The following is an 18,569-nucleotide window of genomic DNA, read 5'->3' on the forward strand; positions in this document are numbered from 1 at the left end:
GAAGCACATGTTGAGGGGGAGGAACATAATTCACATCAAGGGTCAAGTGATTCAAATCAAGAAAAATTAGAGATACTCCATCAGACTCTGATTCCACAAATACCGATGAAGCAAATACTGAGGATACTGGAAATACTTATTCAGGGGGAGCATCAAGAGATAATAGTAGTATAAGTAAAAATGAAACAAGAGACTTCTTGATCAAGGGGAGGTTCTACTTCAAGAAGTCAACTTCCTTTTGCAAGAAAATGGACTAAGTCACATACACCTGACTTAATAATTAGAAATCCTGATATTGGTGTGAAGACTAGAAGAGCCACTGAGAATGAATGTCACTATCATTTTTTTCTATCTCAAACATAACCTAAGAAAGTTGAAGAAGCTCTTCAAGATGGTGATTGGATCACAACAATGTAGGAGAAAATGAATAAATTTGAAAGGAACAAAGTCTTGACTCTTGTACTAAGACTAAAGAACAGATCAGTAGTTGGTACAAAGTGGGTGTTCAGAAATAAAACTGATAGTGAAGGCATTATTACAAGGAATAAATCAAGGCTGGTTGCAAATGGTTATTCACAGTAAGAAGACATTGATTATGATGAGACTTTTGCTCCAGTTGCAAGACTTGAGGCAATCAATATTTTTCGGGCCTATGCTACTTACATGAAATTCAAGGTGTTCCAAATGGATGTAAAGAGTGCATTTCTAAATGGTGAACTTGAAGAGGAATTTTATGTCGAACAACCTCCAGGGTTCATTGATCTAAAATATCCAGATCATGTTTGTAAGCTGGATAAAGCACTATATGGACTAAAGAAAGCTCCAAGAGCCTAGTATGAAATACTTGCTCAATTTCAGTTGGAAATTGGTTTCAAAAGAGGTACAATTGATAAAACTCTATTTTATAAGTACCATGGTAATGACTTGTTATTAGTACAGATATATGTTGATGATATCATTTTTGGTTCTACTAATGATAAACTTTGTGAGAGGTTTGCAAAGATAATGCAGTCTAGATATCAAATGAGTATGATGGGAGAATTGAGTTATTTTCTGGGATTACAAGTAAAGTAGACAGATGAAGGAATCTTCATAAATCAAGCAAAATATACCCAGAATTCACTCAAAAGATTTGGAATGCAAGACAGTTCAGCTGCAACAACTCACATGGCCATTGCAACCAAATTAAATTTAAATACTGGTTCATCATTAGATATAACTAACTACAGAGGTATGATTAGCTCACTCCTATATTTGACTGCTAGTAGACCTGATACCATGTATGGTACCTATTTCTGAGCAAGGTTCCAAGCTGATCCAAAGGAACCACATCTATTAGTTGGGAAAAGAAATTTTAGATATCTCAAAGGCACCATGAATCTTGGATTATGGTATCCTAAAGATTCAAATTTTAAGCTAATTGGATATTCATATGCAAATTTTGCAAGATGCAAAATAGACATGAAAAGCACCTCAGGAAGCTGCCAGTTTCTTGGTGGCGGATTGGTTTCTTGGTTTAGCAAGAAACAAAAGTTAATTTCCACATCAACTGTTGAACTGAGTACATTGTAGTAGGAAGTTGTTGTGCTCAAATACTTTGGATGAAGAATCAGTTATTGGATTATGGGTTAGAATATTCTAAAATTCCTATATATTGTGATAATCAAACTGCTATTGCAATGATAAGAAACCCAATGCAACATTCTATGACTAATCACATTAACATAAGGTACCATTTCATAAGGAAAATGTAATGGAAGGTACAGTAGAATTGCACTTTCTGCCTACAGATCAACAAATAGCAGATATCTTCACCAAACCACTTTGTGAAGAAACTTTTACAAGACTGATAAATGAATTGGGAATGATTACAAGACATTTCTCAAACTCTGAAGGATGAAAAATAATTTGTAATAGGCAAACGTGATCAGAGTGTGGTATCTTTTACTTATGTATCAGTATTTCTTCAAATCTCATAACTGTGATAAACACTGATGCCATGTATTCATGCTATTTGGTATTAAATTTTTAAGTCAAGTTTAAATCTTAATAGTTAAACTATGATGGTAGTTGCATGATAAACTCTGATAGATAAGTTCTGATATTGGTCAAAGTTAAGTTGACTAATAAGTCCTGACAGTAGTTAAATAAATACTGATATTGGTCAAGTCCTGATTGACTTTTTAATTCATGATGATATTTTGAATTTATTCAAAAAATATTTTTGGTCGGTATTTTTAATTATTGTGTTGAAGTAGTAGTTTAGTGGGAAAATTTAATTGTTTGCAGATGTTATTGCATGCGTGAGGATAGGGAAAAGCGATTGAGTAATTTACCAAACAATACTTTTGGTAACTGTGCACATATTAACTGTCATAATTGCATGCATCCATGATTACTTTTCAGTCAATAAACTTATGCCACGTATCACAAAGGTGAAACGTTTCTGAGTATTGGAGTAGAGTGGTAAACAAAATAAAATTTTGATTTTTAATTATCACTTTATCAGTATTTGATAATCTTCTTACACTCTTATTCTTTTTCTCTCTTGATCCTAAACTCTGAAACCCTAATAAGTTTTTAAGCAAATTACTTACAGAAAATCATGTCTTTACCTACTACTTCTACACCTTTCAGTCATGGCGATGCCAAATTCAACACAAACAACTATGCTGCAATCTTGGACAACATGGAATAAATCTTGATTTCCATATTTTTTAAGATTATTTAAGGTCGAGTGAGGCTAGGTATGCTCTCACAGCTCCAACAGCTGTTCTTGGAGACTAGGTTCTAGCTTTATGGAGAACTGGTCTATATGATGAAGGAGGAAAGGCAGGAACTCCAAGCATCATTTTTGAATTTGACAACCAGAGGAGGGTTGTCACTCCTCAAACTGTTCGTGATGCTCTTCATCTCCCTGCTCCTAATTCTTATGCAATATTTATGGGAGATGCTGAAATGAGAAGATTCTTCACTGAGATTGGCTATGATAAAGACATGAAGAATCTAGGCCAACTGAAGAGGAATGGGCTGAGGAAGGAGTTGAACTTCTTCTTTGATTCCATTACAAGGCTTTCAACAACAAATGCACAAACTTTGATGCCCTTCCAATCATGATATAACAAATTGGGTACTCTCTAATTCATAGTACAAATTATGATTTTGGTAGAGCTTTTTTATGTTTTATAGGGGGATAGATTAAAAGCTGATAGGAATATAGTATATTATGCTAGATTTTATCAGTTAATTTTCAATGTATGTTTCCCTGATAGCCCAATCCCTGATAATCAAGTTGTGTCAGTGTTTAAGCTCACCAAGAGAGATTTCTATGATCTTATTTATAAAGATTCAGAAAGTTGTTCTTGCAACTTTAAGGTTTCCAGTGATTGCCAGGACTTGCTATTGCAAGGCTTCCTGAGACTTATGGTCTGCAAAACTAACCGAGTGCTAAGCTGCATGAAATAATAGTTGGTAACCCACCTTTAGCTCACCCCAGCACTGCAACCGAAACACAAACACAAATACAATCTACCTCAGGTGCCTCCCAAAAGACACATGTTATAAAAATGAAGAAACTTACAGAGTTGGCTGCTAGAGTTATTGTTTCAATTGAGAATCCACAGGAAATTATTATTCAATTTGCTAGGCCTTCTGGTCAAAGAGCAAATGCTGATGTAGCACAGAAAAATGATTCTGTACAAGCTTCTCATTCTTCTAAACCTTCAGAATTTTTTAAGAGAAAGCTTGTGCTAGCTGATGTAGAATCAAGTGATGAAGACAATGCTCCTATATCATCAAAGTTAAAGAATTTAAAAGCCGATTCTATTTCAAGTCCATTTGTTTTATCAACTAATGAGGGCACAGCCACTGGTGATGCTGTTCAAACGGGTGATGATGTTCAAACTTGTGATGCTGTTCAAGCTGGTTTGAGCCCAATAACAAAGAAGAAGAAGTTGTTCAAAGGCTATATTGCTTAAAATCTGATGCAGATTAAGAAATAAATTGTTGAGGATTCATAGGGTGCAAATACTGATGCTCAGCAACAGTCAAATAGTGACGCACCTATAATGGTTATTCAATCTCCAATGAAGAGGATAAGAGTGAGAGAAATCACTCATGAGCAAGTAGAGTAGTCTGTCAAGTGGCTATAGAAACAAGGATTGTTTCCTGGATCAAGCACACAAGAACTTGTATCTCAAAGGGATACATTAACTACTGCAAATCCTGATCTTGTCCCCACAAGAACCTGCACTTCAAAGTAGTGCAGCAGACATTGAAAAAATTGAGCCTCTTACTGAAAAGTCCATTCAAGAATGGCATAATAAAGAAACTTCCAAGATAAATGCTGAAGCTGCCAAAATCAAAAATTTTTGCAAGTCTATTGAGAGAGCTACCTCTAAGCATAGAGCTGGTTTCGAATTTGGAGCTGCACAGGAGTCAAATACTAAATCTGAGAAGAGGAGTCCACAAAAACCTGAATGTCAAAGTCATCCAGCAACTCCTGAATGTCCATCCCCACAAGAACCATTACCTCAAAGTGGTAGTGAAGGCTTGACTCCTGATCCAGTTATCTTAGTTGTTGATCCTGAAGGAAGGGTTCACCCAACACCTACATCAGCTGAACTTCTCTCAGTTCAACCTTTGGATGTCTACTCAGAAGCTGATCCTTCAGCAATACAAGGTATAAAAACCGATCTATCTTTATCAGTATTTAATTTAAATATTGATTTTGTATTATCAGCATTAATTTCTAGCATAAATCTTGATGACATGACTGTGATTAGACCTTTACAAAGGAATGCCTGTGACACCCTCCAAACCCGGGGTCTAGATTTGGGGGTCACTCGCCAATAAACTAAAATAAAATAATCACAGCGGAATAATATAATAAATACGACCCCTTTACCTGCACTGGATCGATCACAGGTTATAGTATGGAACAGACACTACTACAAATCAAGTGTTATTACAAACCATAGTCTAATTAGTTTTACAACTTATTCAAATTTTATTACAAACCTCTAGACTAATTAAGTATCTCAAACTGTCTACCTGGAAACACACCAACTATTTACAAACACATAACCTCTGGTCAGACCTGGAACTTAAGCTTGCCCTGGCCTAGCTGAAAGAATCAAGATAAGAAACAAGTATGAGCGAAAGAAATGCTCAGCAAGTAGTAAATAGCTTATGATTTGGAATAACAACAGTATATCTGATGAACAAAACCAACTACAATAACTGAACAGTATCAAAACTGATATAAATTTGATAATAAACAACATTTGCAATATATTATGTTTTGGGATTGGAATCCTCGAACGACGGTGTGTTGCCGCCGGTGATCAGCCGCGGAGCAACACCGGTATGCCGAAGCATATCCAACTAAACAAAAGGTACCCAAGGCACATATTGGCCTAGCAAGGTGTTATATCCTGTATAACACATAGCTCACACTGGACCGCCGCCACGGTCTCTTACGCAACCATCCAACCCATAAAACCATTTTCCGTCAAAGGAGTCGAATCAAATGACATCCTTAACCACATAACTCCCCATTTCTCATGGTCCGGAGTTTTCTCAACAACCAATGGCGAAATAACCAGAACAATTAGTTATTCGCTAGTCTCAATTCAAAACTTCACTGTATAGAGTAAGTTATAGCGAAATGTAAAAATATTTAACTATTCTGAACTTAGAATAGTAGAGAAATTGAAAGGATAAATTCAGAGTCAATAACACTTGAATGGTATGTGAACATATAAATATTTGCATAATAAGATTCAAAATAAACGTCACTGGAACAATAAGTGAAGTTAGGGTACTTGCATAATATAATTCGAAATGAACATCACTTGAACGATAAGTGAAGTTAGGGTTACTTGCCTGGTATGCTCAATAACCTCTTACTTTAACTCTGTTTCTAACTGCTGGCTACTATCTCCGTCTAACCCTTGACTGCGCTCCTTGCTACTCGATTCTATAAACAAAAGGACTATCTTAAGTGACAGAACTAAACTCAATCGACGTAACTATACGTCTTGACATCTACCCGATCGTTTATAACTAGCATGGCATTTTAAAATTATAATAGATAGCATGTATATCACGTAACACGTAATCATGGCATTTATATAATACGTACTCACATATTTTATGTAACACATAAGTCAAATCATTAAAAGATACGTCTCAGTGCATTCAGAATGAAAATTAGGTCAATATTAGCATTTACCGATCAAATACCGACTTAAACTGATACACAAATCAAATGACATTGCAATATAAAAGAAATTAGGTCTCAAAAGTATTTTTATTGGAAGCGCAATATTTTTCTGAGTATGTACGCGTTCGTTTCGTATTAAACGGACGAACGGTTTAATTATTATGAATAAAATAAGAAATAAATAGATTTAAATCAATTAAAAATAATATTAATTGATTTTTAAATACCAAAATATAATTTTTAAAACCTAAAAATAATTTTTAGGAATTATTTGAATTAATTATTAATAATTTTCATTTATTTAACTATTTATAAATAAAATTAATTGATTAATTGATTTTTAATCAATTAATTAAATTCATAAATAATTAACTAAAATGAATTATAAATAATTAAATCAAATTGTATTTTTGAAAATAATTAAAGAAAATAATTTTAGGAATTTAAAATAATTAAGAAAATAATTTTTAGATAATAAATAAATGATTTTTGAAAGTAAAATAAATGATTTTTAAAATTTTGAAAATGAATTTTGAAAATAAATAAAATAGAAAATTTCACAAACAGATTTTATGGTTAGGTTTTGGGGAATAAAGATCAAAACCGGGTCAGGACAGAAATGAAACGGGTCAGATAAGAACAAATCCGGGTCGGGTTGAACACCCACCGGATTCTGGTAATTTACCCAGTTTCCGGCGGGGCTGACCGACTCCGGTGAGTCGTTCCCCGGCCAAAATCGTCCCTGTTTCATCCGTTTCTTAGCTGGGTTATGCTCTACATCAAACCAACAACACGACTGAATCAACAAAAACAGAAACCGACACTCTAAACCTCGATTCCGCCGAGTTTCAGCCGAACGCCGGCGAACTCGAAAAATCCAGCATACTCAAATCAACGCCAATCGACAGATTTTCAGTATCAAATCGCATCTAGCTTGCCCAGATATCTCAATACTCTAACAAACAAGTCATATGAAATCAGAACAAGAATCTCCAGTTAAACATCAACGAATTTCCGATGAACCAATCGGAAACTTCGATTTTACTGAATCTTCCACCAAATTAAACATACTATATATCAAAATAGAGCTATGGGTATCTAAATTCATTACCTATATTCAAAATCATTCAACGTATCAACAATGATTCAGAAAATTCAAAAATTAAAACGAACTATACAAAATTCGATTCTGCAAAATATTCAATCTTAAATCGAGATAATTATACCAAAAGATCGGCTATGAGATGCTCTTTGATTTGATATCAGTTTCGTCAACAAACGATTACTGCAGATGGATCAATTGATTGAATCTGTTCAAGAACGAACCCTAACCCCCATTTCTTATTTTCCGAATTTTGTTTTATTTTTAGTAATTTCTGAAATTAAAGTAAAATAAAATAAAACAATTCTGGTATTTATATATATACAGAAATTTTAATACCCCAGAATAATTTAAGGGTGTTTTTATCCTCTAATTATAATAATTAGGGCCCCAAAATAATAATTACGGGGAATAATTTTAAAAAAAATAAAATACAAAATTAATGTCAAAATTCCCTGAAAATTGCGAATAATTCAAAAATACAAAAATAATGGTTATTTGAAATACGAATAATTTTATAAAAATAAAAACATCGATTTTGTGGGGTTTGTCGTCCCGGTGGGGTCCCGGTTCGATGATTTTTGAAAAACGGAAACGATCCCTAAATTACCAAAAAATCCCGAAAACACATAAAATACATTCAAAGGCGCATAAAATCAAATAAAACAGGTATCTTAATAAAGACGCTAATAAATACGCGTCCCGATTGCATATAAGTTCATATAATTGCAGTTTAAACATATTTTAATCAATCGAAAAAAATTTCTGGCCCGCACAGAAACACACATAACAGTTATAACATCTCATATCATAGCAACAATTACTTTAAATTTATAAAACACACAATATTTATTTATTTAACATATAATATTCACATAATTTTCCCGGATATTACATCCTTCCCCCCTTAACAGGATTATGTCCTCAGAATCAGCCTAGGAAAACAAATGAGGATACTTGGATCGCATTTCGCTTTCCAATTCCCAAGTCGACTCTTCAACCTTGGGATTCCTCCATAAGACTCGCACTAAAGATACAGACTTATTCCTAAGCACTCTTTCTTTCTTATCTAAAATCTGCACTGGTTGCTCTACAAAAGACAAATCTTGCTGAATCTCGATTGGCTCGTATTCTATCACATGATTCAAATCAGGCAAATAACGCTTCAACATTGACACGTGGAACACGTTGTGAATATGCTGCATGTGAGGTGGTAACGCTAATTCGTAAGCAACCTTTCCCACACGCTTCAAAATCTCAAAAGGGCCAACATAACGTGGACTCAGTTTTCCTTTCTTCCCAAATCTTGATAAACCTTTCCAAGGTGAGACCTTTAATAGCACTGCTTCACCAACTTCAAATTCCATATCTTTTCTGGTAGGATCAGCATATTTGCGTTGACGATCTTGAGCTGCTGTTAGTCTTTTCCGAATGAGTTCTATTTTCTCCTTCGTCTGTTGAATCAATTCTGGACCCAAAATCTTTCTTTCACCAACTTCTTCCCAACATATTGGAGATCTGCATCTTCTCCCGTATAATGCTTCGTAAGGCGGCATTCCAATACTGGCATGATAACTGTTATTGTAGGAGAATTCAACTAATGGCAAATGCTCATCCCAACTCCCTTCAAAATCTAGTGTACATACCCTTAGCATATCTTCAATAGTCTGAATCGTTCTTTCACTTTGACCGTCTGTCTGCGGATGATACGCGGTACTCATGTTCAGCTTCGTTCCGAGACAATCTTGAAAACTTCTCCAAAATCTTGAATTAAATCGAGGATCTCTGTCTGAAACTATGGATACTGGAACTCCGTGTCTTGTCACAATTTCTTTAAGATATAACCGTACCAATTTATCCATTGAGAATCTCTCGTTGATAGGAAGAAAATGCGCTGACTTCGTCAATCTGTCGATAATAACCCAAATAGCAACATGATTTGCCCTGGTCCTCGGTAATCCAACTACGAAATCCATCGCTATATGCTCCCATTTCCATTCTGGAATGTCCAATGGTTGTATCAGTCCACTGGGCCTTTGATGTTCCGCTTTGACTCGCTGGCAAGTGTAACACTTACTTACCCATTCTGCAATTTCTTTCTTCATGCTTGGCCACCAAAAGTTTTCTCTTAAGTCTCTATACATCTTCGTACTTCCGGGATGAATTGAGTATCTGGAGTTGTGAGCGTCTCGAAGAATTTCATCTTTCAGCTCGGCTATGTTGGGTATCCATATTCTGGAAGAAAATCTTAATATCCCTTTATCATCCTTTTGACTCCCTATTTCTTCTCCTGTCAAACTGTCTCGTTCATGGCTCATTACTTCTTCCTGACATCTTCTTATTTTCTCTAATAATTCTGGTTGAAAAGACATTGCACACAACACCTCTGTAGACATACTTGGAATACTAACCTCTATTTCCAGCTTCTCAAATTCCCTGATTAATTCCTCAGATGAAGTTATCATGTTCAACCTTTCTTTTCTGCTCAGCGCGTCGGCCACCACATTTGCTTTGCCTGGATGATAGTTAATAGTACAGTCATAGTCCTTGATTAGTTCTAACCATCTTCGTTGTCTCATGTTTAATTCTTTCTGGGTAAAAATATATTTCAAACTCTTGTGGTCCGTGTAGATCTCGCACTTTTCCCCATAAAGATAATGCCTCCAAATCTTCAATGCAAATACTATAGCTGCCAATTCCAGATCATGCGTTGGATACTTCTCTTCATGTGATTTCAACTGTCTTGAAGTGTAGGCTATCACCTTGTCATGCTCCATCAAAACACATCCTAATCCTTTGTACGACGCATCACTGTAAATTACAAAATTTCCTTGTTCATCTGGCAAGACTAGCACTGGAGAAGATACTAATCTATTCTTTAATTCCTGGAAACTTTCTTCGCATTTCTCATCCCATTCAAATTTCTGATTCTTCCTGGTGAGCTTTGTCAATGGCGTAGCTATCTTTGCAAAATCTTGCACGAATCTTCTATAGTAACCTGCCAGTCCCATGAAACTTCTTACTTCCGTTGGTGTTTTTGGCCTCTCCCAGTTGATCACGGCTTCAATCTTTGCTGGATCCACTTCCACTCCTTTATTACTAATCACGTGCCCAAGAAATCGTACTTCTTTTAACCAAAATTCACACTTGGAAAACTTTGCGTATAACTTCTCATGTCGCAGTATCTCCAGAACTATCCTCAAATGCTCTACATGCTCTTCTTCTGTTTTAGAATAGATCAAGATGTCGTCTATAAACACGATCACGAATTTATCCAAATACTTTTTAAATACTCGATTCATCAGATCCATGAAAGCTGCTGGTGCGTTGGTTAATCCAAATGCCATCACTAGAAACTCATAATGCCCATATCTGGTTCTAAATGCGGTCTTCGGAATGTCTTCAGGCTTGATCTTTAGTTGATGATATCCGGATCTTAAATCAATCTTAGAAAACCATACAGCGCCTCTCAATTGGTCAAACAAATCATCGATCCTTGGTAACGGATACTTGTTCTTAATGGTTAGCTTATTCAGTTCTCGATAGTCGATACACAACCGCATACTCCCATCCTTCTTTTTGACAAACAGTACTGGTGCGCCCCATGGGGATACACTGGGTCTTATAACTCCTTTCTCCAAAAGATCTTGCAGCTGAGATGCCAATTCTTTCATTTCCGCTGGTGCCATCCGGTACGGGGCTTTAGAAACTGGTTCTGTTCCGGGTGCTAGACCAATCGCAAATTCAATTTCTCTGTCGGGAGGTAATCCTGGTAGATCGTCTGGGAAAACATCTGAAAATTCGTTGACAACTGGAATCGCTTCTAGTGCTGGAACTTCTTTACTGGTGTCTACCACATGGGCCAAATATGCTTCACAATTCTGACGCAATAACTTTTTCACTTGAGCGATCGCTAAGAACTTCTTCTCTTGCCTATTTCCTCGAAATATTATCTTCTTCTTACTATCCAAAGTTTGAAGTCTTAATTTCCTATTCTTACAATCAATCTGAGCATTATTTTCTGACAACCAATCCATTCCTAAAATAACATCAAATTCTCCCAACTTAAAAGGTATTAAGTCGGCATAGAAATGATGTCCTCCTATCTTAATATCGCACTTCGGGCACACTCGGTCGACGGAAACTTGATCCTTATTAGCTAACTCTATCATTAATGCTTGTTCTAACAACTTAACTTCACAATGCAGTTTATCGACAAAACTTTGAGAAATAAATGATCTTGTAGCTCCAGAATCAAATAAAACTTTAGCATCTATGGAGTTGACTGGAAGCGTACCTGCCACCACGTCTGAACTCTGAACAGCATCCTTCATAGTCATATTGAATGTCCTAGCCTTTGGCTGGTCCTTTGTTGGTGGTCCTTCAATCCTTGGCACATTAGCAGTTGGTTCAATTGTCTGGCAGTCCCTGGCAATATGCCCCATCTTTCCACATTTAAAGCACACTGTCCCTGATCTCTGAGCTGTAGTCTGACTTCGACACTCATTAGCATAGTGTCCCTTCTGATTGCACTTATAACACAACACATTAGCCTTACAAATCCCAAAATGCCTTCTACCACAAAATTTGCACTCTGATGCAGGTGGACGATTGGGTCTCTGTTGATTTGAATTCTGAAAACGGTTGCCTTGTCCTCCATTTCCTGATTGTGGTCTCTTGAATCCCACATTCCTATTACCCTGAAATCCTGGCCTTTTGTTGAAACGGCCCTGAAAATTACTTGACTGCTGACCTCCCTCTGAGGTTTCCATTTTCCTTTTCTTCCCATCATTTCCTTTCTGAGACATATCACTCCTACTCTCAATCACCATTGCCTTCTGAACCATTGCCACATATGAAGTCAACTCAAACATGGCCACTCTGTTCTGAATCCAAAACTTCAATTCCTGTTCAAATCTTCTGGCTTTCTTTTCATCTGTATCAACCTGGTCTGGCACGAACCTTGCTAACTCAGTAAACTTAGCCTCGTACTCAGCCACAGTAAGATCACCCTGGTTCAGATTCAAGAACTTAATCTCCATTTGATTCTTCATATACCTCGGGAAATACTTTTCCAGGAACAACTCTATGAATCTCTCCCAAGTTATAAACTCACCTTCTTCCAAGGCTCGCGTGGATTCCCACCAATAGTTCGCCTCGCCCTTCAGAAAGTAGCTTGCAAACTTGGTCTTCTGCTCAGTTCCTGCTCCGACTAATTCAAAAGCCTTTTCCATTTCCTTGAGCCATGCATTGGCTTCCACAGGATCAACACTTCCCTTGAACTCAGGTGGCTTCACTGCTTGAAACTGCTTAAAAGTCACTGCAGGTGGTGCTGCTGCTTGCTGCTGTTGTTGCTGTTGTTGCTGTTGTTGCTGCTGCGTAAGATGTAACATCTGCTGCTGCATCAGTCCCAACATCTGGATAATCGCTGGATCTGTACGACTCTCGGTACGATCCTCTCCTAAATTATTTCTTCTCTTTGGTGCCATTATTCTGGTAAGAAACAAGCAATATATATAATAATCTGTCAAGCATTGTGTCAAATATGTAGCAATTCCTTAGCATATTAAAGTTGGCAAACACTATCTCTTCTCAAAATATCATAAACTTGCTACCATATTAACACAAGCGACATAATTATCACATAATCCTGCTTATTATCTCGAGAATAATAACATAAAGAAAATTTACTCCGAATTATCCAAACCTTTTAAATCCTTGCTCGAAATCTTAACTAAACCAACAAAATAGCAGGGCAATGACACAAGGCCTAAAGCTAAACGCAAAACAGGAAACCTAAACAACTTAACTATAACCCAGCCCAATATCCTAAATTTAATCCTATAAAAGCTAAACTACACGCGCCTATCTTATGTGATCTTCCTATGACTCATCTATGACAATCCTACGCCTGTTTCAGTGACCATAACCTGTAGCTCTGATACCAACCTGTGATGCCCTCCAAACCCGGGGTCTAGATTTGGGGGTTACTCGCCAATAAACTAAAATAAAATAATCACAGCGGAATAATATAATAAATACGACCCCTTTACCTGCACTGGATCGATCACAGGTTATAGTATGGAACAGACACTACTACAAATCAAGTGTTATTACAAACCATAGTCTAATTAGTTTTACAACTTATTCAAATTTTATTACAAACCTCTAGACTAATTAAGTATCTCAAACTGTCTATCTGGAAACACACCAACTATTTACAAACACATAACCTCTGGTCAGACCTGGAACTTAAGCTTGCCCTGGCCTAGCTGAAAGAATCAAGATAAGAAACAAGTATGAGCGAAAGAAATGCTCAGCAAGTAGTAAATAGCTTATGATTTGGAATAACAACAGTATATCTGATGAACAAAACCAACTACAATAACTGAACAGTATCAAAACTGATATAAATTTGATAATAAACAACATTTGCAATATATTATGTTTTGGGATTGGAATCCTCGAACGACGGTGTGTTGCCGCCGGTGATCAGCCGCGGAGCAACACCGGTATGCCGAAGCATATCCAACTAAACAAAAGGTACCCAAGGCACATATTGGCCTAGCAAGGTGTTATATCCTGTATAACACATAGCTCACACTGGACCGCCGCCACGGTCTCTTACGCAACCATCCAACCCATAAAACCATTTTCCGTCAAAGGAGTCGAATCAAATAACATCCTTAACCACATAACTCCCCATTTCTCATGGTCCGGAGTTTTCTCAACAACCAATGGCGAAATAACCAGAACAATTAGTTATTCGCTAGTCTCAATTCAAAGCTTCACTGTATAGAGTAAGTTATAGCGAAATGTAAAAATATTTAACTATTCTGAACTTAGAATAGTAGAGAAATTGAAAGGATAAATTCAGAGTAAATAATACTTGAATGGTATGTGAACATATAAATATTTGCATAATAAGATTCAAAATAAACGTCACTGGAACAATAAGTGAAGTTAGGGTACTTGCATAATATAATTCGAAATGAACATCACTTGAACGATAAGTGAAGTTAGGGTTACTTGCCTGGTATGCTCAATAACCTCTTACTTTAACTCTGTTTCTAACTGCTGGCTACTATCTCCGTCTAACCCTTGACTGCGCTCCTTGCTACTCGATTCTATAAACAAAAGGACTATCTTAAGTGACAGAACTAAACTCAATCGACGTAACTATACGTCTTGACATCTACCCGATCGTTTATAACTAGCATGGCATTTTAAAATTATAACAGATAGCATGTATATCACGTAACACGTAATCATGGCATTTATATAATACGTACTCACATATTTTATGTAACACATAAGTCAAATCATTAAAAGATATGTCTCAGTGCATTCAGAATGAAAATTAGGTCAATATTAGCATTTACCGATCAAATACCGACTTAAACTGATACACAAACCAAATGACATTGCAATATAAAAGAAATTAGGTCTCAAAAGTATTTTTATTGGAAGCGCAATATTTTTCTGAGTCTGTACGCGTTCGTTTCGTATTAAACGGACGAACGGTTTAATTATTATGAATAAAATAAGAAATAAATAGATTTAAATCAATTAATAATAATATTAATTGATTTTTAAATACCAAAATATAATTTTTAAAACCTAAAAATAATTTTTAGGAATTATTTGAATTAATTATTAATAATTTTCATTTATTTAACTATTTATAAATAAAATTAATTGATTAATTGATTTTTAATCAATTAATTAAATTCATAAATAATTAACTAAAATGAATTATAAATAATTAAATCAAATTGTATTTTTGAAAATAATTAAAGAAAATAATTTTAGGAATTTAAAATAATTAAGAAAATAATTTTTAGATAATAAATAAATGATTTTTGAAAGTAAAATAAATGATTTTTAAAATTTTGAAAATGAATTTTGAAAATAAATAAAATAGAAAATTTCACAAACAGATTTTATGGTTAGGTTTTGGGGAATAAAGATCAAAACCGGGTCAGGACAGAAATGAAACGGGTCAGATAAGAACAAATCCGGGTCGGGTTGAACACCCACCGGATTCTGGTAATTTACCCAGTTTCCGGCGGGGCTGACCGACTCCGGTGAGTCGTTCCCCGGCCAAAATCGTCCCTGTTTCATCCGTTTCTTAGCTGGGTTATGCTCTACATCAAACCAACAACACGACTGAATCAACAAAAACAGAAACCGACACTCTAAACCTCGATTCCGTCGAGTTTCAGCCGAACGCCGGCGAACTCGAAAAATCCGGCGTACTCAAATCAACGCCAATCGACAGATTTTCAGTATCAAATCGCATCTAGCTTGCCCAGATATCTCAATACTCTAACAAACAAGTCATATCAAATCAGAACAAGAATCTCCGGTTAAACATCAACGAATTTCCGATGAACCAATCGGAAACTTCGATTTTACTGAATCTTCCACCAAATTAAACATACTATATATCAAAATAGAGCTATGGGTATCTAAATTCATTACCTATATTCAAAATCATTCAACGTATCAACAATGATTCAGAAAATTCAAAAATTAAAACGAACTATACAAAATTCGATTCTGCAAAATATTCAATCTTAAATCGAGATAATTATACCAAAAGATCGGCCATGAGATGCTCTTTGATTTGATATCAGTTTCGTCAACAAACGATTACTGCAGATGGATCAATTGATTGAATCTGTTCAAGAACGAACCCTAACCCCCATTTCTTATTTTCCGAATTTTGTTTTATTTTTAGTAATTTCTGAAATTAAAGTAAAATAAAATAAAACAATTCTGGTATTTATATATATACAGAAATTTTAATACCCCAGAATAATTTAAGGGTGTTTTTATCCTCTAATTATAATAATTAGGGCCCCAAAATAATAATTACGGGGAATAATTTAAAAAAAAATAAAATACAAAATTAATGTCAAAATTCCCTGAAAATTGCGAATAATTCAAAAATACAAAAATAATGGTTATTTGAAATACGAATAATTTTATAAAAATAAAAACATCGATTTTGTGGGGTTTGTCGTCCCGGTGGGGTCCCGGTTCGATGATTTTTGAAAAACGGAAATGATCCCTAAATTACCAAAAAATCCCGAAAACACATAAAATACATTCAAAGGCGCATAAAATCAAATAAAACAGGTATCTTAATAAAGACGCTAATAAATACGCGTCCCGATTGCATATAAGTTCATATAATTGCAGTTTAAACATATTTTAATCAATCGAAAAAAATTTCTGGCCCGCACAGAAACACACATAACAGTTATAACATCTCATATCATAGCAACAATTACTTTAAATTTATAAAACACACAATATTTATTTATTTAACATATAATATTCACATAATTTTCCCGGATATTACAATGCCTCTAGTCATAGGATCACATACAATTCTTCTCAACCACCTCTTACATTTGTAGGACAACAAACTCTGAGCTTTTCTTGTGAGACTGAGAGAAAAGATTTAGAGAAAAATAGAATTAAAGTGAGGCAGGATCCGTACCTGGAAAAAGGAGAGGTAGATGAGTGCCAGGATTTAGTTAATCCTTATGAAGAAACTCTGACTATTAAAAGTTATGAGATGAGTGGTGTGAGGAGTAGTGAGACTACTTTAAAAGAATATAGAGATTTAAGTGTTTTTATAAACAATTTTGCAGGTGTACAGAGTATTAAAGAAATAACTACTGAACAACAGTCTGTAGACCCTCGGATAAACTCTGATATACCAAGCGCTGATAATCTCCCTGCAGGTCTAAGTACTGATACTTTCATACAGTCCACTCAATCTATCATTCCACCTTTTGTTATCCTCCCTATTGTTGTTGTTGATGAAGATATAGAACAGTCCACTCATATTGACTCCACAATTCCTGAATCACCACAACACTCTACATGCATTAAAGTTTTGGAGATAAATATTGAAGCTCCATTTCATATGGCTGCTATTCTTGATGTTAGGTCTGTAATCAACTGTAAAGGGGGGGTGAATACAGTTTATGCAAACAATTCGATAAGCTTTAACAGAATCAATAGTTTTAATATTAATCTGATATAAACTGTTACACAAGTACTCTCTCAAAGGATGAATAATTATCCTTGAGAGCTGCTAGGTTATATGAAAGTTATAACAATTTGTAACAATACATATAGTCTAAACCTAATATGTGCTTATATAGTGCACAGTTACACAATCAATAAGGAATCCTATTATATTATAATAAGGAAACCTAATACATATCCACGTATGATTGCTTCTGATATAAATTCCTTCACTTCCATGAATTCTGTAATCCTTTTCCTTCTCGAATATCTATTAAAGTGACTAAGTCCTGATGACATCAAATGCTGATCATCAAGTACTGATAGACAAAAACTGCTGACGTCACCTTTAGTAAATCCTGATAATAAATCCTGATAGTTTATCTCCTGATATCATCAATTATATCTAACAACCTCCCCAAACTTGTGCATCATGTAATTATGTACAAGTTTCTAATTGATGATGTCAAAACTATCTAAATGCATAAATGAAATAAACATATACAATCTTACAAATAGTGATTATCAGACTTTATTCTTCATTTTGAACTCTAACATAGTCTGGAGCTTCTTCAAGAAAATTCCTTAGCAGATTTTCTTCCATTACACCCAAGTACCATTGCATCCTCTATTTGTGTTCTTTCAGCTCATCTGTTGATTCATCATTCAGATAGATGGCAGCACTGAGATCATGTAGCTTTGAATTTCCAAGAGATAGATCATCCAGTTTTAAAAATCCAATCTTCTTTCCATCATGATTAAAAGTTATGACTTTTCTTCCTAAACTTATTTCTATATTAGCTCCTCCAATAGGCATATCAACAACATATTCAGTTTGATTAATGTACTTTGGAATGTAGTTAGATCTGTAAGGCATCCCTCTCTGCTTCAACTATATCAGGTTCATTATAAATGTAAACCATCTTGTAATTATAGGATTGGTTACCTTGAGAATTATAGCAACAAGTTCTAATTCTTGTCATGGTTTGTCTCTTAACTGTTCTTGTGTCAACCTCAACCTTCTTCCAGACTCCAAAAAATAAATCATTTTCTCTCCAACAAGATCAATAACAATTTGTACTGATATGATCTTCTGTAAGTCTTCAACATCACATTGTCTCCAATTTCTGTCAGATTCACATGCTTTCTTAGAATCAAAGCATCACCTACAGATGGATCAACATTTAAACTTCC

This window comes from Apium graveolens, chromosome 4 (assembly GCF_009905375.1).
Source record: "Apium graveolens cultivar Ventura chromosome 4, ASM990537v1, whole genome shotgun sequence".
Lineage (NCBI taxonomy): Eukaryota > Viridiplantae > Streptophyta > Magnoliopsida > Apiales > Apiaceae > Apium > Apium graveolens.